The sequence below is a fragment of the Sturnira hondurensis genome, unplaced genomic scaffold (genome assembly GCF_014824575.4).
Source record: "Sturnira hondurensis isolate 20B ecotype Veracruz unplaced genomic scaffold, ASM1482457v3 Scaffold0002597, whole genome shotgun sequence".
Classification (NCBI taxonomy): Eukaryota; Metazoa; Chordata; class Mammalia; order Chiroptera; family Phyllostomidae; genus Sturnira; species Sturnira hondurensis.
In genome coordinates this window covers 5555995-5580110 of record NW_028075228.1, presented here as the reverse complement: position 1 = coordinate 5580110, position 24116 = coordinate 5555995, and the positions used below count along the sequence as shown (strand labels likewise).

Sequence of the window (24116 nt, the reverse complement as noted above, 5' to 3'; positions counted from 1 at the left end):
TTTTTTTGTAAAGTTGAAAATACCAGAGCATTGTGAGAACAAAAGCATTGAATCTTGTTAAAGTCCATAAGAAAATAACTTTGAATGCCAAAATGCCATTTTCATAGTTTTGCTGGTGCTTTTTAGTGGTGAGTTATGGGAGTCCCTTTGTGATTTTAGCATAGCAATAACTATTTTTTTCAGTGAGTATATATCGGGAGGCCAGACAGAACAGCTGCAAAAAAGGCAAAGCAGATTTTCTTAGCAATAGCAAGGTGGCCTAGGAGCTGATAAAGAACAACCAAACGGCTCTCCCAAAACCAACGGCTTTCTGGGAGAGCCGTTATTTATTTGGGGCTCCTGTGCTTTTATGATTATGGACCATGGGCGTTGTTTCCCATCTATTCCAAAGGAGCACATTTGGGGTTGGACTGAGTCTGCAAAATTACGTTCTCACTTGCTAAATTTGTGTCCAAACTAGGAAGACACTGGCACTACGCATCTGATGGAAATGTGCTGAGATCATGGTTTCTTTGTGGGTCAGGGCCAGGGTCAAGGATGTGACGTCCCTCCTACTGACCCAGAGCGTAGAATCAGTGATGGTAGCCCCTGGCGTGAGCCAAGCCTTCACCCACTGCCTTGGCTCCCTGTGTGAGGTTGGTTTCATTAACCTTTTGCCAATGAGGAAGCTTACTTTAATAGCAGAGAATCTTGATCCCTGCTTCAGGGTCCTGGGCAAAGTAAACGGCAGAAATGGAATATGAGCACGGCTCCATGTGAGCCATGCTCATCTGCCCTAAGGCTTCCCGCCTTCCCAAGCGTTCAGAGAAAAGACTTGTGTCTGCCTTTGCAGTTGCCCTACCCCTCTCTTAAGAGTACAGGGGGAGGTGGGTCCTCTCAGTGTCCAGGCCCCCAGTGACCTCTGGCCCTCAGCAGCCCTGCATGACTCATTCAGGAGGAGGAAATCTCCCCTCTCCTAGTCTTGGGCACTCAGGATTCCAACCTCAAAATCATGAAGTCCACCTAGTAGCTGCTATGGCTCCACTCATTCTGTTGCTCCCACGCAGCTTTCCCATAACTGTGTACGGATTGCTCAATATTGCCGTGTTTCTCAAGCGGGTGTTCCAAGAAATTCGTTCCACAAGTTACACCAGTGTACAGCAGGGGGTGTGGGGAGACTTTGGGTCAAACAGATGTCAAACAAAGCCTACAGACCATACATACCCCTCTTACAGAAACATGCAGCATTTTAAAGCTACCCAGAAGTTCTGCCTGTTCAAACTATTCCCTGTTAAAGGGCTGTTAACAAAGCCCACCCCATGAGGTTCCTGTGAATGTTAGATGAGCTGATGATGAAAAGCCCTTAGGTAGTGCCGGTCACCACAGATTCCCCACAGTGTTGGTGATGAGGACAGGGTCGTCAGAATGGTGGAAATTCCAAAGGTGGTGGTGAGGACAGTGGGGTAAAGGCAGTGATGAGGAAGACGGTGCTGAAGAAGGTGGTGCTGAGGAAGACAGCGGTGGCGATGTTGATCTGATAATGACAGTGTTTTAAACTTCAAGCGGCCGACTGACATTCTTATCTACAGTGGGGGGCATCTCCCTTCCATGTTCAAAGTGAAGTTTTTCTTTAAAGTGATCTGTGAACCTGCTTGAGCACTTCAAAATACACAGTTAGGACACTACAGTTCTGAGGGAGAAGGAATGCTGGAGGACAGATGGCAGAATCTGTAAAATGCATCACTATGAATGAAAGCAAAAAATTTTTTAAATGGCCAAGAGAAACCTGTTACAAGGAGGAGAGCTGAGGAGGACTCGGCCCAGGTTGGAATCTCTAGGGTGTGGAAGAACGAAGCAACAGGATGAACTAGGAACAGAGGGGATATAAGGAGCTAGTGATCTTGAAGTTAAAATAATTTGTGGAGATGAAGGTCAAGGTGCAGTTATTCTAGAGTGGACACAGTGGCCGCTTGGGGTTGAGGGTACCTAGGAAGTTTTGCCAGAAGGTGTTGTCTCCTATCAGTTCCTACATACATTAGGACATTTCTAAGGAAATATATAGGGATAGTTGGTTGTTGTCTTTTTTAAAATTCTATTTGACATGGCTTTTCATCTCCAGAGAGAACCAGTTTTAAAATGTTGCAAATATCAGTTTAAAAGAGCACTTGTGGTTGGCCTAGAATGACAGAGACTGGCAATAATGCTCTGTTACAGGAGGCGGGGACTAGTTTCTCTACATAAACATCAGCTGGTAGATAGTCCCAGGTCACTATGGTAACGACATGACATTTTCAGTTTCCCAGATTCTTCTGGTCTTTCTTGTCTGCCTTCTCCAAGGCTGCCTCATGGTCCAATAGAGTCACTGCAGCACCAGCCATCATGTCCATACAACAAGGACTAAGCAAGACATGAGAAGGGCGAAGAAGGACCTGCCACCTAAGTAAATCTGATCGTAAAAGCTTCCCCTGAAACTCGAAGTACTTCTGCTCACATCTCCTCAGCCACCCTTATCTGTAAGGGAGACTGAGAAATGACTCCAGCTATCATTAGCTGGCATGTGGGAGTCCTCGATAATATTGAGGTTGTTACTTAGGAAGAAGATATTTTAAAGGTTATTTTAAAAAGAATTCTTAGTGCAAAGTTCACCCATTTGTTGCTCCCTTTGTGTTCATTGAAACCGATTGTGAGGCCCTGGCTGGTGTACCTAAGTGGATTGAGTGTGGGCCTGCAAACCAGATGATCCCAGTTCGATTCCCAGTCAGGGCACATGCCTGGGTTGCGGGCCAGTTCCCAGCAGGGGATGCATGAGAGGCAACCATACATTGATATTTCTCTCCCTCTCTCCTTCCCTTCCCCTCTAAAGATAAATGAATGAATAAAATCTTCTAAAAAAGAAAAAGAAAAAAGAAACAGACTGTGAGCTTGCTGAGAAGCAAGGCCCATCCCCCTCCCTCCCTGTTGGATTCTCAGTGGGCACTCAGACATTCAGTGTTTTCTGAATGTTCCCCAAACATAGTTTTAACTCGGGAATGGTGTCTCTGAGTGTGATGAACCAAGGTCCTACTTAGTATTGCTACTGATATCTGGAAATCAATTTTTGGTCACTGACTTTCAAAAGAGATGGGGATTAGAAGAATTGATCTCCCTACGGAGAGAGAGTCTTCTGTGAGTTCTCCTAATAGTTTTTAACTCCTGGCTTTAACTAAATGTTAGTTTTGACTTTTCTAGATTAGATATTTTGAAATGATCTTAGGAAATCTAGTTAAACTCTCCAAACCCACGGTTTGAATTATAGCTGAGAATCTCAGTTCTATTTAGAGCAAAATGACTTGTCCATTCCTCTCTCTAACATTATTGTAAAAAACTCCTTATTTGTGCTTAGAACATAGTTGATACTCAACAAATACCAACTCATATTTTCATATAAACCTTAGATCCTGAGGATTAATAAATTTCCTATTAATTTTTTAAAATGCGTGCAAATGATATTAAGATTTTTTTAAAACATTGAGGTTTTCTTCATTTATTCAATCAACTGATTTTTCAGGTGTTACCTTAAAATAGCAACCAGTAATTTAGACTTAATAATTTAGGACTATTTTTTTTTTGCCATTTGATGAAATCTTTCTAAAGTAGAAGTTTCAGTGTTTGAGTTATAACATTATAATACCTGTAATAAAAATGGCATGAAACTCAAAGACCGGGCCTTCAGCTGGAAGGTGAGAGGCGATGGGTACATGCCTCAGTTTTCGTGAAGGGTGGCGGTGGGTGGCGCAGCTGGAAGCCACTCAGACTGACCCTGAACCACTGGCAGGTGCTCGTATTAGGTTACCCAGTGGGCACTGCAGTCCCCCTCTAATTCCTAAAAGCCAGGGGTCAGGTCTTCAAGAACTTGATGCCTCAGGAATCTTATTTATATTTCAACTAGTAGCTTTTAGAATAGAATGCCTTATTAGTTAAGTGCCTTATTCACCCTGTAACAGTTTTTCTCTTACATGTTTGACTGAAAACTCTATGGTCTCTTCTCTATATAATAAGAATGTAACACTTTTTCTATAGAGAAAGAACAAAGAGTCTAGTCTTTCCCTAGCAGACTGATAGAAACTTGCTCTGTATTACTGAGAATTTGGGAACATTTTTTTCACCTTCACAACACATTTCATTATTGAAAAACATATAAATTTTGACAACTGTTGTTAAATTTAAGAAAATATTGAGTTTCACATATATATGAGCTATGCAGTTTCAAATATTCTTGTGTAAAGACTAATATTTAAATTGAAGACACTTGTTAACCATGCCAGTCACATCTTTGTTTTGAGGCTCATTGAGGGTTTTATATTATCTTTATTGATTTAGTATGGCAGGTGAAATTGCAAGAAATTTAAATCTTTACCCATGTGCTTATTATGATTCACTTCTCTTCATTAACAGGTTTATGAGTATTGAACAATCGGGGAGCTATTTTGTTTCTCACCTTAGAAACTTTTCCTCTTAGTGAATTATCTGCCACAGAATGATGTCAGGATTACATGTATTTATTTCATTTCTTAATTTTATCTCTTTTGCTTCATATTTCATTAATTTTTAATAACAGCTTTATAAGATATAATTCAATGCTCAATCATGGTGTCATACACCTGAAAATAAGACAATATTGTATGTCAATGGTAATTGAAAAATAAAATTTTAAAAAGGGAATGATAAGCATAACACTTCCATACAAAAAAGTATACTAATACTGAGTGATTTCATTCTCTAGTCAAACATGATGCCCAAATCAAGAAGCAGAACTTGGTCAGCACCCCAGAAGCTTCCTAAAGCCCCTGCCAGCCACCACTGCCCAGAAGTGTCATGCTTAATTTCACATATCTGAGGGTTTCCTTGTTATTTTTCTGTTATTGATATTCAGGTTTATTCCACAGTGATCAGAGACTATACTCTGTATGATTATAGTAAGTTGATATTTGTTGAGACTTGCTGTACAACCCAATGTGTGATCCATTATGATAAATGGTCCATGTGCACTGGAAAATATTAAACTGTGAATTTCCAAATAGTACATTTCAAATAATATTAAACTGTGGAGTTCACAGTTTAATTTAATCTGGTATTAGAATGACTATCCAAACTTTTTTTTAGTTACTGTCATTATGGTATATTTCTTTCTATCGTTTCTTCTCTCAAGTTTTCTGAAATCTTATATTTAGAATGTATATCTTATAAGCAGCATGTATTTGGGTCTTTAATTCTTTAAATCAATTAGGATAAGTCTAGTCTTGTCACTTGGACTATTTTGTCCATTTAAATCTAAGATGAGTACCAAATATTTGGGTTTAAATCTACCAATCTTGTTATTTATTTCCTGTTTGTTATACCTTTTAAGTATTTCTTTTTTTCTCATTCCTTGACTCTTTCTGGATTATTTGTATGATTTCACATCCTGTTCTAATAACTTATTTGTTATGCTTCATTTCATGTTCTTACAGTAGTTTGAGAAGTAACTTATTTGTTATACTTCATATTCTTATAGTAGTCCATGAAAAATGCATCCTTTGCGTATGAAATCTAATATAAATTACCATCTTACCACTTCACGGGGACTGCAAAGACCTTAGAACGTTTGAACTCACTGTATCCCCTTCCTGTCTTTTGACATATTGTTTTCATGTTTTAATTCTACATATATTTTACATTTCACAAAAATATTGTCTAATAAATATTTACTTTTGTTTGCCCATTTATATACTCCTTTCTTTGTTATTTATCCCCTCATGTTTCTGTGCTTCCATGTGGGACAATTGTCCTTCTGGTAAAGAATTCCTTTTTATTTTAAAAATAGTGCAGGTGTGTTGGCAACAGATTCTTTCATTCATTGTTTTTCTAAAAGCATCTTTGTTGCCTAAAGTTTTTAAATTTATATTACTATTGAAACTCTCTCAGATGTCCCCATCCCCCCACGCCCCTGAGTTTTTTAACTATATTTTCACTGGACGCAGAATCTCAGTCGAGAGTGATTTTCTTGGCTCTCTCTGAAGATGTCATTGCGTTGACTTCTGCTGTCTAGTAACTTTCACTGAAAGGTCAGCCGTCAGCATTACTTTCTTCTCCACCAAAAGAGATGTGGCTCCTTTCTCTGGCTGCTTTTAATAGCATTTATTTCTCCTGACCCATTTCCTCCCCTCCTTCTTAGACATCTAGGGCATATATATCCCCTCTATGGTATATACGATGTTTCTATCTGCCTGTCTTCTTTCCAGTGCACCAGTCCTTTCTCCCACCATGTCTAATCGACTGTTCCACTTATCTGTTGATTTCTTAATTCCACTTATTATATTTTAAAGAGAGTTTCCATCTATTTTATAGATTGACATTCTATACTGAAATTTTCCATTTTATCTCTCTTTGAATATTTTACTCAGAATAATTTTAAACTCAGTGTCTGAAAACTTAAAACCTAGATTATTTCTAAGTCTACTGTCACTTTTAATACTTTTCTCTTGGTTTATGACCATTAACAAATGGTCTTGGTATGCCTAGAAATTTTTTAAATTTAATTATAAACAACATATAAAAAATAGAGATAATTCTCTAGCTGATGTTATATTTTTCCAAAAAGGACTTACTTTTGCTTTCTGCGTCCCAATAAGAATGAGAAAAGGTGACTTTAAATCAGTCTAGGACTGGTTTGGTCCATACTGGGTTTCGGTCCTTCATGAGGGCTAATCTACCTCCTGTGGTTTCCCTTACTCCTCAGGACAGCCTTTCTGGGGTCCTAACTGAGAGTCTGATATGGTTACAAGGACTCTGACACTTTCGAGATCCTGAACTTTAGGTGTTGTCTTCTCAGCCCCCTGGGACTCCCAAAAGCTCTGGTCCGCTTCCCGGTCCCTGACCAGTACTTCTTGTTCACATTCTAAGCCTCTCGTCCTCACAACCTTGCAAGTTAGAAAATGACTTGAAGGTAAAAGTTTATAGAATAGTGGTCTCACTTCAGTGAATTTTCCTTCTCTGCAGGGTCCTGGACCCTCAAGTTATGGCTGCCAAGGTAGTTGTCTGGTGCTTTCAGATAGATGGGTGTTTTGTGGTGAGTCCATATTCTTGAGCCATTCTAGGTTTGAGGGATGGTCTAGAAGAAGCTTTCCCAAATTACCATATGGAAAGGAAAAAATCTGGGCTATTTTTTTAAATCTGGAGCATCAGGGAAAAGTGATACATAATGTGTACATGGAATTCACTTTGGCACAAAGCCTGATAACATTTTCACTAAAAATATAGATCAAAGAAATATAATGAAATGGTTTGATAGTGCCCAGCCACTCTCATATCTTTAAAATCAAGTCATTTTAGTTAAAAAAAATTTAGGTATCTTGCATCTCCTCCTTGATATTGATAATCAGGTGAATCTACCTCCAGGGAGTTGAACCGCGTAACAGGAGAAGTCTGTGTCTCTGCTCCCCTCAGTATGTGGAGTGGACCTGAACCTGAGGAATTTCCGTGGCTCTTCTGAATCTTCTCATTTGTTTCTGGTAGTTGGGTGTTTCCAACTATGAATAGGATAAGTACCATCCTGTGCCATCTTTCACCAAAAGTCTAACTGAAGTGAGTATATTTATCCACTCCTCTAGGATTCCATGCAATAATGTGAGTGATTTAAGGGAAACTCTCCTATCTCCATCATAGTTTATTTCCCTCAGGAGAGCCCTTTAAATTCAGATGTGCCCATGTCTAAACACTGACCATATAATTACGCATTCTGCTTCTTCAATCGAAATTAATCCAGAAAGCCGACCACATATTTCTTAGAAGATTGGACCTATTTCAATTATCTGACTGAAGTGATTTTTCTGGAGGGCGGAGTCCAAGACATTTTAACAACCAGTTAAATCTTTAAAGATGATTAAGTGTTATTCCAAATAGTCCAGACTTCCTTTTCCCATGAAGCTTTTTATAGCCATACTGGTGAAATATACAAGACTTTTTTCTATGATGATATGAAATCATGTATCTGACAGTTTTCTACGTGGCTGAAGTTTTAAATGAAACCAAATATACATGGGAGCTTTATCCCATGTCATTGTACAGTGTGATGGTGGGGTAGGGAGGATTAATATGTAAAGGAATGGAATATTTGGGGAGACTAGAATAATGTAATTTCAACACACAGGTACCCCCAATTTCCAGCTGTGCAAACAGTAACATTGCTCACAATTATATCAGTTCCTGCCCCATCTTTGTCTAAGACAATACCGTGTCCAGGGACTCTGGAAGCCATCTATTGTAAATTGCATTCCCCACTTCCCATGATATAATAGAAGAGGGGTTAGCTGCAGAGCAACCAACACCCACATTCCTCATTTATCTTCACTTGGAAGGGGTGAGTTTATTTCTCTCTTCTGCTGTACCAAGGTCACAGAAAAACACAAAATAATCAATTCACTCTTTTAGTGTTCAAATTTCAGAGACACTTGAAACAGCAGGTCTACAGCTGGATTTCTTGACTAAAATAGAGGAAAGGGAAACATTTGTACAAATATAATCAGTACTCTATAAATAGAAGCCATCATCGAAACAGGATTCTTCCAGCTAAGCCATCATCGAAACAGGAAATTCTTCCTGTGTTTCATTTCTAGTGGGTGAATTCCCAGATTTAACTTTTCAAAGGAAGCGGGGTGAGAAATTTTGCTTTGTTGAAAATGCTCATGCTGATTACAAACTGTGTATGAGGGCAAAATATCTGGATTTTCTCAAGTGAAAAAAACATAATCTGTAGCTAGCTCTTCAAGTCTCTTGTATAGGTAGACCAGATAGCCAGATGATTTATTGCATTAATCACTTTTATAATTATATCCATGGTGTGTTGATCCCCATCATCTCTGTGTGGACCTCTATGCAAATTATGTGCTTCTGCTAACCCTCTGCTTATGCTCAGAGGGTCAGGAGAAACTTAGTGGTAATGAAAACAATCTTTTACTATAGCTGGCAGAGTCTTACCATGGAGCCACTGCAGAGAGCAGTGGCCTCTGAAGATTTCATCCATCTGCTTCCATTCAAAGACAATATCCTTTCACTAAAAGCAACAACCACAAAGCTACAAAACATCTATTTGTCTTAACTCTAAAACTGTAACATTACTACACTTCCATAATATAGCTTGCCAAATGAGTACTCAAGTTCAAAAACAGAAAGCCATGAGTAACAAAAATGGAGCATCCTGAAACCATTTTGTACTGAGCAGTGCTAGAGATAAGATAGCTGGGTCTTGCGCGTGGATGGTCTTAATTAAACACTCTTCACCTGATCACAGCCCCCCTTCATCTCAGGCCACGTGAGGCTTTCCTTATTCTCCAACAAGCCAATCTTTGGATGCTCCCACACCACAGCACATTCTGTTCCCTTCTCCCTGGAATGCCTTGCCCTTTTTTGCCCCTGGAAAATGCCAATTTATCCTGCAACATGCAAATCATAAATTCCCCACCAGATTGGTGCTTCTTCTTCCTACACATACTAGGCATCCCTCCCCTGCATAGTATTATCATGTTGCCTTTTAGTTATTTACGCATACTGTGTCTCCCAATGCCATCTGAAGGCTTGATATGTAGGGATATGTCCTTGTTATTACTGCCTCTAGGGCCAAGTACAGGGGTGACATCAAACGTATTATTAGAGATGAATTTATTATTAATGCAGCAAATACTTGTGATAGCCTGTAGTGTCTCAGCTTCTCATACGCCATTACATATTGTTCTTTTCCATATTATATACAGTGTTACATGTATATCATTACATGTTGCTATGTAATATGCCATTATGTATTCTGGTGTACAATATACAATACTCACCTTCTAGTGTGCCATATAATTACGTTATTTACTTATCACTGTCCCCAAATTAGAATGTTGGCTTCATGAGAAACTTTGTTCGTCTTTTGCCCTGGCCCCAGCACCAAGCCTGGCATATAGTATAGGACCAAATGAATGAATGAGTGAATAAATAATAAATGATGGGGATGGACTCACATGAACAAGTATAAAGGACACATGGACAGTAACTAAGGGTAGGGGGCGGAAATGGGAGGGAGGTGGGGAGCATGGGGCGGGGGGCGGGCAGGGTTGGGAATATAAGACAGAAAGCTGTACTTGAACAAGAAATAAATTTTCAAAATTATTTTTAAAAAAGGAAAAAATAAATGAATTGTTTGACAGCAAGCAAAAGCCACAGAGGCGATTGGAAAGTTAAAGAGGCATGTTGTTGAAAGGCATGTTGGTTGTAGAGATGGGGGACCCAGGTCGAGGCAGAGAGCAGGTCCCAGGCCAGTTTGTTAGCAGCAAATGCTGCCACCCGGGGAAGATCAGGGCCCTGCAGTAACACAGCAGTCACAACTAATCACCAGGTTTACTATTTCACTGTGGTACACTGAGAGCTGAAAGGTTTGGCATTAACTTTCTTTCCAGAGGGGAATAAACCAATCTGCATAACATACAGGGAGCCCTAAATCTACTTTACTACCAATAAATTTTAAAAAAAGAAAGGAAGGAAGGAAGAAAACTCAGTATTAATATATAGTACATAAAAGAATTGTTAGAGTGGAGGCAGTATTCTGCAAACTTAAAAACAAGAAAGAGAAAATATTCCACAGCTCCAGAGTTCTCCATGATTTCATTCTTGTAAGTGGATTAAACACAGAAATCCAGATTTGATTTTCATATATTCATTGGTTTCCAAACTAAAATCTACTTCAGTAATAGACTGAATATCAGTTTTTCCAGTCTTGGTAGCATTTTGTTTGACTGTTGACCTGCCCACATCTGAGAAGACAGGGATTTATGAAAAGTGTCTTCTTCAGCCTGTCTTACCCAAATCTACCTATATTTGTGCATTACACATGAGACAGTAGGCTGTTGCTTTCCCAACTGTATTTATCCAGTCATTCATTCATTCATTCATTCATTCGCTGGCCCATCCGTCAGACAAGTGTTCCTTGCTAACTCTCTGCCAGGCACTGTGTTAGACTGGGATGCAGTACAGTGAACTCAACCATTCAGTACATGGTCGCTGACCTTGTGAAGTTACAGTCTGAAGTGTGGAGAGCCAATGAGCAAATAGCTACAGGAAGCCCCTAATAACAAGATGGAACAGGGTGAAATCTCTGCAGATGGGGGTAATGCAGGCCTCTACTGTAGAGTCCAGGAAGGTCTCCTCAGAGGAGGTGACATTGACAATGACTGTGTTAGTGTCCTGGGGCTGCTTAACAAAGTTCCACACACTGTGGCTTCAACAACAGAGTTCTCTCACGATTCTGGAGGCCACAATCCTGGATCGAAGTGTCCACAGGGTGGTTCCTTCCGAGAGAGAATCTCTCCATGCCTGTCTTTTAGCACCTGGTGGTTTACTACAATCTTCAGCATTGAGGGGTTGGTGGGTGCCTCCCCCAATCTCTGCCCTCATTTTTACATGGCGTTCTTCCTGTGTGCATGGCTGTGTATAAATTTCCCCTTTTTATAAGAACACTAACCATATTGGATTAGAACCCATTCTAATACCTCATTCTAACTTGGTCCTCTGTAAAGAACCTATTTCCAAATAAGATCACATCCTGAGATTCTGCCAGTTGAGGTTCCGAAATAGCTTTTTGGGGAAACACAATCCAACCCAAACAGTGAGACTTGGGAGGGTCCATGTGAAGAGCCCAAGGCCAGGAAGAGCACATCTTGCTTGAGCATCAAAGCCATCAGTGTGACTGGAGCAGCATGAGGCAGGGCGAGAGACACGCAACTAGCCAGGATGGCAGGGGCCAGACCGTGCAACTAGCCAGGATGGCAGGGGCCAGACCATGCAGGCAAGGCAAGAGGGCTGGGTTGACTCAAACTGCAGTGGGAAGCCATCAGCAGACTATGCAGAGGGTAGAAGGTAACTTCCCAAGCCTTAGCACCCCCACACTGCTCCAGAATATTGTTGTCAGGAAATTTCCGGGGACCATGCCATCAGTCACATGTGATCCCTACCACCAGTATCCTTTGCAGAACTGGTAATAAAACCAGCATCAGGAAACCAACATTAGAAGACATCTATATAGTCATTTTTAGGCTTGTGAAGACCTTCTACACACCACATACTTTATCTCACCTAATACTGTACAGTCCAGAGAAGAGGCAACCTCCAGTCTCATCTGGTTGTCAGTCCCATGCAGAGGAAGCCTCCCCACTGAGAAAGCTGAGGCTCAGTGGACTGATCCCTTCCTCAAGGACACTGGAAAACTAAAAGTTGAGATTCTGAACTTTGCATCTCCTTTGTCCTTGCAAATTCAAAGAGATGGCTTTGCTAAAATGCAGCAAGTGTGTGCCATCAGCAGCAGGAAATGTGTAATGAGTGCCTATCAAAGGCAAGACAGTTCATTCCATCAGTTCTGTCTGCCCAACACTTCTGGATGTGCTATTTTGTCCCCTTTGTCATTAAATAAATATCCAGGAGCTGGCACAAACATCTGAAAGCATTTGCTTTGTGCTAGGCAGGGTCCAAGAGCTTTACATGCACTCCATCATTCACTCCTTCTGCCAACCCTGAAGTAGGTACTATTATTGTCATACCCATATCATGGATGTGGAGACCAAGGCTCAGAGAGCTGAGGAACTTGCCCACAGTCTGGGTCCCATGCCCTCAACCCAGCACTAAGCCACTTCTGCATCCTGAAAGGGTTAATAACTTGCACCAGTAGGCCCGATTCTCAGAGCGTTTCTGCCGGATTCAGCCACAGCTCTGACATTTCTATTCCATCATCTTGCCCTTCCAGTCAAGGACCGCACGCCCGGGCTCAGGGAATATCCATTGGTTTTTGTCATCACACTTGGGCACCAGAGGCTTGCCGAAGACACCGGGTTTATAACCTCCAGTCTCATCTCTACTTGAATTTTTCAACTTCAACTCACTGCCTTCCACCCTCCTGTTGCTTCACTTGCCTCTTCGCTCGAATGAGGACAATACTCGAATGAGTATTTTGGGCGAGCCCTGGATGTAACTACAGCACTCGAAACAGAATTCTCCCCTGGGCTCACCAGCACATGCCTAAGCTCTTGTTTCTCCCCCTACAGTCTCTTCAAATTTGAAAGGGGTGTGGTCTTTTAGTAGCCAGTGAGTTTGGTTAGCAGGCTTGTATCTTTATTTTGATAGGTCTAGTTGGCAAATATAATAATCACTTCTTAGAAGCAAAGATTGAAAAATGTTTTCATCCATCAAGCCAACTTTTTTAAGCTTATAGCTAATAAGTGCTTCTCTGTGTGAGGCACTGTTCTAAATGCTTTAGGCATCTTAATTCACTTCATTCTCAACAGCCTTATGACTGACACAAGTAGTCTTACTATCCCTCTGTCATAGATAAGGAAACCCAGCCCTGGGGAAGTTAAACGACATGCCCAAAGTTACAGGGTGGTGAGGCCGGATGCCAACCCGGGGCATCTGGTTCTAGAGCCCAGTTCTCAGCCGCTACACTGTACTCACCTCTGAGTTTCTCCATGGTGCTCAACTCTGTGGGATTCATAAATTAAGGAAGCCAGGCCCAACAAGCCAGCCTTCTGACAAACGACTTAGACAACCAAGTCTAGTCACCTCTGTGGAACACAGCAACATTCTTGAAAATATATTGACATGTCCACTTTATATACATTCGTGTGCATATCTAATTTGAAATCTCACTCCATTGCTGTCAATAGCTTATCATGGTATACTAATTACCAGCTATCTTGATTGAAATCCAGGTTTTAATCACTGGAGAATTCAGGCAAAGGCCTATAAAGCAAGAAAAACTTTGGTTCATTAACTAGGGTCATTTTTATACTAGTCTGCTATCTCTGATAACAATTTTTAAATCTTTTAAATTTATGACTGTCGTTACCGCCATTCCATAATCATTAGTGAGATAATGTGTTTCTCCAGTTCACCTATCTTTGTGCATTTGAAATACTTGTTCTGAGTGAGCAGGGTTGAAAGTGGCCTCAGCTCTTTCATTCAGGCACTCACCGTGTGCTTATCTAACACAGGCAGTGAGCTGGAGGCTGGAGATTTAAATAAGGTGGGCCAGTCCTTGTCTTCTTGAGCATTAGCAGAGAGGATACATATTAAAATATTGCCCAAGCAGTGTATCCCACAGATAGATTCAGAGCTTTGGGAACTGACCTAAGGAAAACAGACCCTCATCTGGGATCTGGAAAGGCAAGTTCATCCTTTAAGTCTTGGCTTTGCTAAATGGAGAGAGGTGGTGCTAGGATACTCATTCTGGGCAGAGCATGACGCAGTATGTGCAAGTGCCCTAGTCACACAGGGTGCTGGGGAGGCAGAGAGGAGGAACCGGGGCTAGCATGTGCACCATAAGCGCAGTGTAGTCATGAGAGGTGGCCCTCCCTCTGTTCCTCAGGAAGCCAAGCATTTCCCTTAAGCTCCCCTGAATCTCACAGTCAAAATTATAGTAACTAGCCCTGGCTGGTGTAGCTCAGTGGATTGAGCACTGGCGCTTTGAACCAAAGGGTCACTGCTTTGATTCCCAGTCAGGGCACATGCCTGGGTTGCAGGCCAGGTCCCCAGTAGGGAGCGCATGAGAGGCAACCACACATCGATGTTTCTCTCCCTCTCTTTCTCCCTCCTTTCCCCTCTGTCTAAAAATAAAATCTAAAAAAACAAGAATTACAGTAACTGGCTGTCTACAACCTGTGCCTCTCCAGCGTTTTGTTCCCGCCTCTATCACAGTGCTCTTCCCAGCATGCATTGGATCAGCACCAGAAGTATCCATTTCTGCCTGCTCCAGACTGGAGCTTCCTGAGGGCAGACACAGCTTCATTTGTCACAATCTTCCCCTTCGGTCACAGAGTGGTGGACGCAGAGGGAACCCAAAGAACATTTGCTGCATTAAATCAAATCTAACAAACAGCGGTCTTTCCCAGAGCTCTGCGAACAGGAACATATGCCTTTGCTGATCTCCCCAGGGTGCATGGTTTAACAAGGGTTCAGTTTGGCGCTGTAAACCGGTGTGTCACAGCCAGAACCGGTTACTTGTCTGGTTTACAATGGCCAAACACTGGCCTCCCCCATGATGGGCGCTGGACCCTGTCACTCAGAGGAAAGCTTCAACAAACCTCAGAGAACCGAACTGACCACTTGTACCACCTCCTATAAAAATGGTCAAAATATCTTTTTTCATTCAACTCTGGGAAATTGAAAAGATAAATCAGTTAGAGTAAGGCTGACACAAGAGGCTTACTCTTCCTCAAGAAAACCTGCTTGTAGTTTCTTCCAAGTTGAAGAGCAGCAGCTTGCGCTCGCTCTGTTGTTGAAACCCGCTTTGAACCAGCATGAGAAGATCTTGGGGAGCACTGTACTCATCACTGCGCATTACATCACTGCTCATCGTAGGGCGTTGCACTGGTACTCGTCACTAGCGAATGCACTGGTGCTCAGGAATGGCGTTATACTAGTCACTGGGCTTTGTGTTGGTACTCGTCCTTGGGGAATGCACCGATATCCATCAGTGGAGAATGTGTTGGTACTTGTCACTGGGGAACACATTGGTACTCGTCCCTGGGAAGTCTGTGGGCTTTCTGGCTTCAGATGCAGTACCTCCAGGACTCATACAGCGTCATCAGAATGCTGTCGATATGCCACTTCATCTTTTGGCTGTGGTTGTCTCTGTGTTGGCTTTATACTCTGGTAGACTCCTCTTTCATATAAGATGGCCTCTGGTAGTTCTAAGTGCATGTCCCCATGGCTTACATAAAAAGGAAGACAAGCATACCCCCTAACCCAGATGCAAACACTAAGTTCATAGAAAGACTTTGGCTGCACTGGGTTCCAAAGTCACCTCAGACCAGAAACCAAGTGGCTGGGAATGATGAGATCATTGTTTTACCCCAGGTGTGAGGAAGAAAAAGTGGGTCCTGTGGTTGACAGCACCAATGGGGCCCCAAAGGATGGGGTTAGATGGTTCCCCAAAGAAAGGGGTACCCCTGATTGCAGCTACATCTCCATCTATTCCAGAACCTGTGTGAAAGTGAATTAGTTTCCTTAGTCTGGTCACCAGAAGCAGGAGTATGCTGGGGACACCTTGCACTAGCTTCACAAGAGTGGGTTAATCGCATCTATCCCCAGGCTGGTGTGTGGTGACATCATGACGGGACCATGAAATCAGCCATGGTAGGGGTATTTACACCACAAAAGTTGGCACAAGCTACAAACCAGGAGCCAGTTGTCAAACATATATCGACACACCACTGTGTATAAGTTACCATTTTCCCCCATTCCTCACCTAAATAAAACACACACACTTTAAAATGAGTCCATGTTCTCTTCAAAGGTCCATGATCTCAGGAGATACTTAAGCCCTCCAGACTGGTCATTGGCCCCTGAGTTCCGAAGCCCCAGATGTGCATGTCTTTATAGGGTGCCCTCCCACACCCCAGACAGTGGGAGAGGCAGTATTTATGTTTGGCAGATCCATTCTCTCCACCCACTTCCACCTGCCAGTGAGTATGACTAACGAGATTCCGTGCTGAGAGGGGCCCATTACCTGGTTTCACTGTGACAGGACTGTCTACTTCCTCTGCTTCTCCTGGGATTTGTTATTTACCTCTGACACCTGTAGAAAATAAGTTATCTTCTCCTGGCAATTGGCATTTTGGCTTTGAAAAAGTGGTGGGTATCATTGGCTTGTTGCTAAGGTGGATCACAGCTGGCCCACCTTCCCCAAAGGTTCAGTTGCTGTTACCTCCAGGAATCCTGCCCATCCCCTCCCTGCATGGTAGGGGAGGTCTGTAGCTTTCCCCAGGAGGCAACTCAACCCAAGGGCCTGTGAGTCTGAAAAGGCAAGGTCAGCCTGCACTTGCAGAGTGGTAGGAGACAGACGCGAGTGATTGTGTGATGGAGATGGGACAGAGAATGTAGCATCTCCGAGTCAGGTTAACCAAGGACCTTTCCCTCAGAGCAGTTCTGCCACAAGTAGCATATGAGGGAACAGGGTTGCTTCTTAGTCTCTGGCATTTTTAATTTCTTTAGCTGATTTTGCCCCACAGTGTGTGGCTGTTTCGTATTTTTCATGTTTGCAACTGTGTGGAGGCCAGACTCGATGCCAGAGGCCCAGGGATGCAGGGAAAGCATCAGCCATTTGGATGTGTTCGGACGTGGATCTGTCCTGGGGAATGTCTGTGAATAATGTGAGTGTAACTGTGTTGCCAAGACATCGTGCACGAGAGATTACTACGAGAGGGATCTGAAAGTCTTTAGGACGTAGTTGACACTCGGGTAGTCCATGAGCCTTAACTAAGCACCTACTATGAGCCAGGCACTGAGATAGGAGAATTTAAAGATGAGTGAATCAACTGATGATATTTGAATGCAGGTATAAACATATAGTTTCTTAGCCTATATGGAAGTGAAGTCTTCCTTTGTTTCTTTTTAACTCTAAACATCCCCTTTTGCTATTTGCTTTTGCTATTTGATTTCAGACTTCCCTGCTTGCTTCACAATTCTCTTTCGTCCATCTCTCTTTCTCAGCAGATGACTTGGCCCACCCGCTATTTCTGATTTAAAATGGATCCAAGAGTAGAGTCTGGATCCATATGCTATCAGAAACCTTAAAAAAATTCGTATTCACTGGCCCAGTAAACTCACCTTCAGCAATTCAGCTCAAGAAACTAGACACAGATTGGCACAGATATAAACAGAATTCCCAGGAGGCCTCTGACCTAATGAAATCCAGTTCTAAGCACTGGTTAACAAAAGATGTTAATTGCAAAACTTTCTGAAGCCTTTTCCTTCACCTGGCCAATTCCCACACCATCATCCTTCCTGCAAGCTTATTTTTTTGCCTTTGTTTCATCTCTGTTGTCTCCATGGATGAGTCAGACCCCAAACCTCTTATGCATGTGACCTCATGAGATATTAATCTGAATTCCCACAAACCTGGGAGAATGTCTTACATATTTGGGCCAAAGCTGACCTACAACAACAGCTGATTGCCCTCTAAACACCGTCTTTTTATGATCTGTATTTTTTTATGTTCAGGGTTACAGGCTGAAGTGTGTCGCCTCTATCCGTGCAGTGTTCTGTCAGGAGGCAACTCAAGCCTGTGTGAGGTGGTCTGGGGTTTTCCTCACCAGACCTGTGTGACCCGTGGCCAGCTGCACTGCTGGCTCATTCGTACGCTCTCCCGCCAGAAAACCTGAGTGCCAATTTGTAAAATAAAATTGAAATTGCTTGCTCTGCCTAAAAGCTTTCTGTGGGCTTAATGCCTATTTTGGAGAAATTTTAATAATTCTCTGGGTTTTAAAATCAGCAGGAAACCTATAATCAGGATTGTTATATTTTCCCCAATATCAAGTATAAGCCTCACATGTAATAAGAAAATACTATTTACTGAATGAGTATGTTTTCATAGTAACTGGTAACTGCTGGTCTTTAAAACTTCTCCCCTTTATGTTTCTACTGGTGAGTAAAAATAACCTTCGTATTTTTAACAGACTAGACTCATTCATTTCAAATGGAAATATTAATTTATAATTGCCCTTGTACAAGAAGGACCAAGTTCAAGGCAGTGATAAAGCCGGTTTACTGGATGTTTCATACCTGCATAATTTACCTAATAGAGATTGCTCAAAGGAGTTTTGTCAGCAGTCTGAAAACTTTCTTATAAGGTTTATAAGATTTAAAATACATATATTTTATGGTCAAGATGTTGCCGTACCCTCCCAGGACTAATTCATATTTCGCCAAGAAAAATTGCATTTTCCCATTTACATTCCAAAGTCTGAACTTTTATTTTATAAATGAATTTTCCCTCCAATTCAGAAACCACTGGCTGCATTACAAATTTTAATGCTACTATTATAGGACCATAATTTTAAAAACCCGGGGTTCTCCAAGGGCTCCAGCAGCATGCCATCTCTCCTCTTTATTAAAATGAATGAACAGATGTACAATTTATTTCTGCCGAGCTATCATCTAAATTCATAAGCTATTCCTCATGTGTCTGAAATCCACGTTGGTTTCCCATTTTCTTTGCCTTAGAAAAAAAATTATACTCCCTCGTTTATCACTCTGGGGACACAAAGGAGAAGTCTACTCTCCACTTCATTCACTTTAGACTAATGTCCTCGACACAATTTAAATCCCATCTCGTCAAGGCTATTCAGTGAGAGCAAGACAGTGGAACGGCCCAACATCCAATCGGAAAACTTCTCTGCCATCTTTGTGGACGATTGACAAGCAAGTCCCATGAGCTGACCCCTGGGCTTCAGGGGGCGGGCCTTGCGAGACAGGCCTTGAGTCTCTCGGGGCAGACAAGGCAGTCCAGGACCATCAACACTGGAAAGAGGTGTCAGTCACAGAAATGTATTTTAGCTCCCAGCGTTTATAGGCCCCTCAGATCACCCTGACTTCCGCGTGGAAGAGCTACATGTTAATCTCGGATCTGCTTTAAATCCCTGCATTGCCATTTTTCTGGCTCTGTGAGCTTACACGTATTACTTAAATTCTCTGAGATCTGGTTTGTTTATTTATTAGGAAAATGGAGATAAATGTACCCACCTTGTAATAAGGATTAAATAAGATGGAGTATCTCCGTGGAGTGCCCAGCGTGTGATCCAACGAAGGGGGCTCGGGGATGATTATAGCCTCCTGGAGACACATCCCTGCCCGGCAACAGCTGGGCTAGAATTACAGAGCACCCCACCTTCCTCAGAACTGGCCATTTGCTGGCGCGGTACACAGAAAACATAAGGAAGGCATTTTGTACCCAGAAAATGCAATCAATGAGTGTAAGTCGGAAGGATACAGAATGAAGTTCTCAGTTTATCTGACAGAATGCTGCACCTTGAAAAATTCTTCGAGATTCTGCCAGACTGGGCAGTAAAACTTGCCTGAGTTTCTTGGTTGACATGGAAATCTGCTTTGCATCTTTAAATGCATCTCGGGGTTCAGGCTTTCGTAAGATTCTGGGAGTTTTCTTTTTGTCTTCCCCCAGCCCTGTTGCCTGGAGAAAAAACATCGTGTTGCCTTCATTTGCTTGAGCTCTGGGACCATCCTGTAATTTCAAACATGGCTTATCTCTTCCCATGTGACATTTTGGTAGGGGAAGGTAGGGTCTCCTGCTGTCTGGAAGTCTGGCATAAAAATGATGGAGTTCTTTCATTTAGCAGAGATGTAGCTTCACGTGGACAGTGTCAACAGGGCAAGTTCCCCAAAGAGCAGTAACACTTCGGGAGGGAAGCAAAGAGGAAAGGCACGTCAAGATAGGCGGCGAGATGGCTCCTCGGGAGCCATTGGAGTGCCGTTTATCTGCATTCGCACAATAAAATAGTGTTGAGGGGAGCCAGCCCTGGTGACCTGTAACAGCTCCTGGCAGAGTTCTATTTGTGTACGTTGTCAATAGCCCCCTGATTAAAGTAGCCATGTTGCCGATTTGTAGGCTGTTGAGTGATACAGGGCCCCAGGCAATTCCTTCATCTCCGCTTGACCAAACCATGTGTCAAGGTCATGGATCCCAGCCCCCCAAAAGATTTAAAAGTATCATTCACCAGCTGGGCAAAGTAATAACATGAGCTGTCCATACAAGGCTGCTTTGGGGCTTTGAAATTCCATCAAGGAAGCAAATACCCCTGACAGGAATGGGATAGTTTGAGAGTACAGCGTTTTTAAAAATAGCAAACCCAATTATTCTGACCCATGGAGTCTCTGAGTATAGAATCCAAGGAGGAGACAAGCAGGAGAAGGGCTTAATTTGTCTACTTCCCAGTTGTCTCCCACTGTTGGTTTGACTAAGTGGACTGTTTTTACTACCTCAAAACCCTAGTTTCGGTTCTGAGTTCCTGTGTTCAGGAGACAGGGTGGGGTGATGTGTGGAGGTGGTTTGGGTGTCAGGTAACTCTTAGCTTTAGTCCCCTCTGTGTTATTCACCAGCTTTTGGAATCAAGTTCTCTAATTCTTCTGGCCTCAGTTTTCTCACTTGTGAAATGCAGCTGTCGGTAACAGTGGCCAGTCGCTTCAAGCAGGATGGTGGGCACAGTGCTCTCTGCGCATGATTGCATTTGATTCTCGTGATCTCTGCATGAGGTAGGTTCCCCTGCCTCTGCAGGTCACGGACCAGGAAGCTGGGGGTTAGCGAGGTCGTGTGAAATGCACAGGTCATAGCTGATTTGTCATGAACAAATGAGAAATTACCCTGGAGGAGAGCCATGGGTGGTGACACTTTGTCACCTTAGAACCTGCATTACTGAGTCTGAGAGTGACTAAAGGTTGCCCCAGGGTTAATTTTATCAGTCAAGCACCCTGGAATTATCCCATTATGTATGTTAATTCTGGGTACTGAAAAAATATTTTCTAAATGGGGTGTGTTTTAACTGTCGAGTTTTGAGAGTTGTATGCATAGTTTATATATACAAGTCCATCAGAGACATGGTTTGCATGTATTTCTGTCAATCTGAGGCTTATTATTTCACCCTCTTAATAATGTCCTTCACCAAGCAAGTGTGTTTACTTTCGATAAAGTCCAATTTATCATTCTTTTTTTAATACAGATTTTGCTGTTGATGTCAGCACTAAGGACAACTTTTTGTCTAGCGCTAGGTCCTGAAGATTTTCTCCTATGTTTCCTCTAAAAGTTTTATAATTTTATGTTTTACATTTAAGTCCAAGACTCATTATGTGCTAATTTTTGTAGTAAGACACAAGGTCCAGGTTGATGTGCAATCGCGCCAGCTCTGTGTTTGGAAAAGGCCGTCGATCTTTCACTAAGTTGCTCTCAGGGGTCATTTGGGAGTGTTTGGTGGGGTCAGTGCTGCTTTTCTGTGCTGTCCCATGGGTCTCTGTGTCTCTCCCTCCGTCAGGAGTGCACTGTCTTCATCCCTGTAGCTGCATGACAAGGCGTAACCTCAGTAGAGTGATTCCTCCCACTTTATTCTTCTTTTGCTGAAACATGTTAGAAAACAACTTAATTTCAAATGTACGTGGAACTCAAGAGCATTTTATTCCCTCCAAAATGATTTTTATTAAAGCATAATTCATTTCCATCATAAAAGCAAAACATTAAAATGTCGGATAAGTTGCCAGCTCTCTCCACGCACGAGAGATGACCACTGGTAACATTTCGGTTAAACTTCTCCGGGTGTCTTTTCCCTTCACATCTAAGAAGTTCCTACTTTTTATTTACAAAGATGACATCATGTTATGCCTACTGTGTTGCAGTTTTATCAGGATTTATACCTTTCTCCCTATCTGTAAAGTGGAAGAAGCAATACTTCTTCTTTCCCCAGACCGTGGTGAGGAGTAGAGACTATGATGCCTGCAGGGAGTTTTGCCCCACACCTGCCCCATAGTAATCGCTCCGTAACTATAGGCTGTTGTTGCTGTTATTTTTTTCCTTTGGCTACCTGCTTTGGGTAGATCTTGGCATTTCTTAGTGGCAGCAAAGGCCAAAGAAACCCTCCACAATGTTTCGTAATTCAAGAGAAGTTGCAGAAGCCGTCAGGAGAATGGGTTCCCCCATCTCCAAGTCCAAGGCTCCTTGCAGCTGAAATGAAAGAGACCTGGAGTATCACAGCTTCTTGGTTTGCTTAGAATGGTGTGAGATGAGCATGTCAGCAGCCTCCCCAGAGTTAACACAGCCTTTACTTGGGATTCAAATTGAGCCCCTCATGACCTTACCCTCTGTCCACCTCCCAGCCACCCACCCCCACAAACTCCACCCACCCCTTCTCTAGGTGGAAGCCCTGCAGAAAGTTGGTATCTCACCCCTAGACCCTGTTTGCTGAATTTTCAGATAGCTTATGTCATTTTCATACCTTGAACTTGAAGAGGGACCTTTAACCAGGACAGGGGGCTTTAACTGGGTACAGAGCCTGCCACACAGCCCTGCACTAGTACCCACCTCACCCACTAGTACCCACCACCCCGCCCCCTGCCACCAGGAGCGCACACAGCAGTTGGGTGAATTCCATCTGCGTCCATCCTTGGACAGAGCTTGTCTAGGAACTTAAACATTCTGGGATCTCTTCTTAAACTGAGCTCTGCCTTCATATGTGCCCCTTGAATGGCCTACTTCCTCCCGATTTCATTAACTTAGCACATTTTATTTCTACTAAGTAAACCCTAGGTGTTTGCATCATCCCACAGAACAGATTTCCCTCCTGGTCAATAATGCAAACCAATTAACTACCTCATTCATTTTAATGGCTCTGTATCGTGTCCTGTTTCATAGGCATTCCACAGCTTGACCAATTCCCTACCAATGGACACGTTGGGAGTTCCTGGTTTTTCATTTTATAAACATCATAGCAATAATAATGCTTGAATGTGTATCTTCATGCACAGGTATGAAGGTTTTTGTAGGATGAACTATTGCAAGTGAGATGCCTAGTCCAAAAAGTATGAGCATCTTGAATTGCAGAACGCGGTCCTTTTCCTAATATGATCGCAAGTAGTTTTAAATGACCTCTCCCCTTTTCATCCCTTCTGCTACACTGGCATCTGCACTTGCCTAGACTCCCAGCTGACCATGGAGGAAAGCCTGCCCCGCTGCCGGTGGGTGCCCGTGCACGCACAGAGGGTATGGTTCATGTCTAGGGAAGCACCCAGCACTAAGGCACAGAGCAGAGGTGGAGTTGTAGACCTGGGAACGGGCTCATGTCTGTAGTGGGGGCCCTGGGGCCATGGGATCCCAAGGGCCACACCTTTTATGGGGGGTTACTGTGCTCCATGCTCCATGCCTGTGGGCCTGAGCCTGCAGCAGAAACCCCTGAGAGAGGCTGCCGAGGTGTGATGGGACCAGCAGGAGCAGATCTAGAGGATGCCGCAGGGCTTGCTGGTCATCTGGGATCCAGGGTCTAATGACCATGGGGAAGGGGCTAAATATGCTAAGCTCTTGTCTGCTCAAGACCCATGTGCTTTTACTCTCAGAACAAATTTGATGCTTGAGCTTCCTTCTATGCCTCACCCACCCCTCAGCCACTACCTGTACCCACTACCTGTACCAAAAGGGCCACTGCATCCGAGTCACCCCCCACTTCAGCTATAGCATCCCAAAAACCTCTACAGGCAAGTCCCTTGTAGGTGATGGACAGTTACCTCCTCTTGTTCCCGCCCCATTCACTGGGGCTCCTATACTG

At 42.8% G+C, this 24116-nt stretch overlaps 1 protein-coding gene across 1 annotated transcript in view; it reads left to right on the top strand.

Moving 5' to 3' along the window:
- Positions 1 to 24116, top strand: part of CDH13 (cadherin 13) — a 1051180-nt gene that overhangs the window by 906148 nt on the left and 120916 nt on the right. The window lies entirely within an intron of this gene.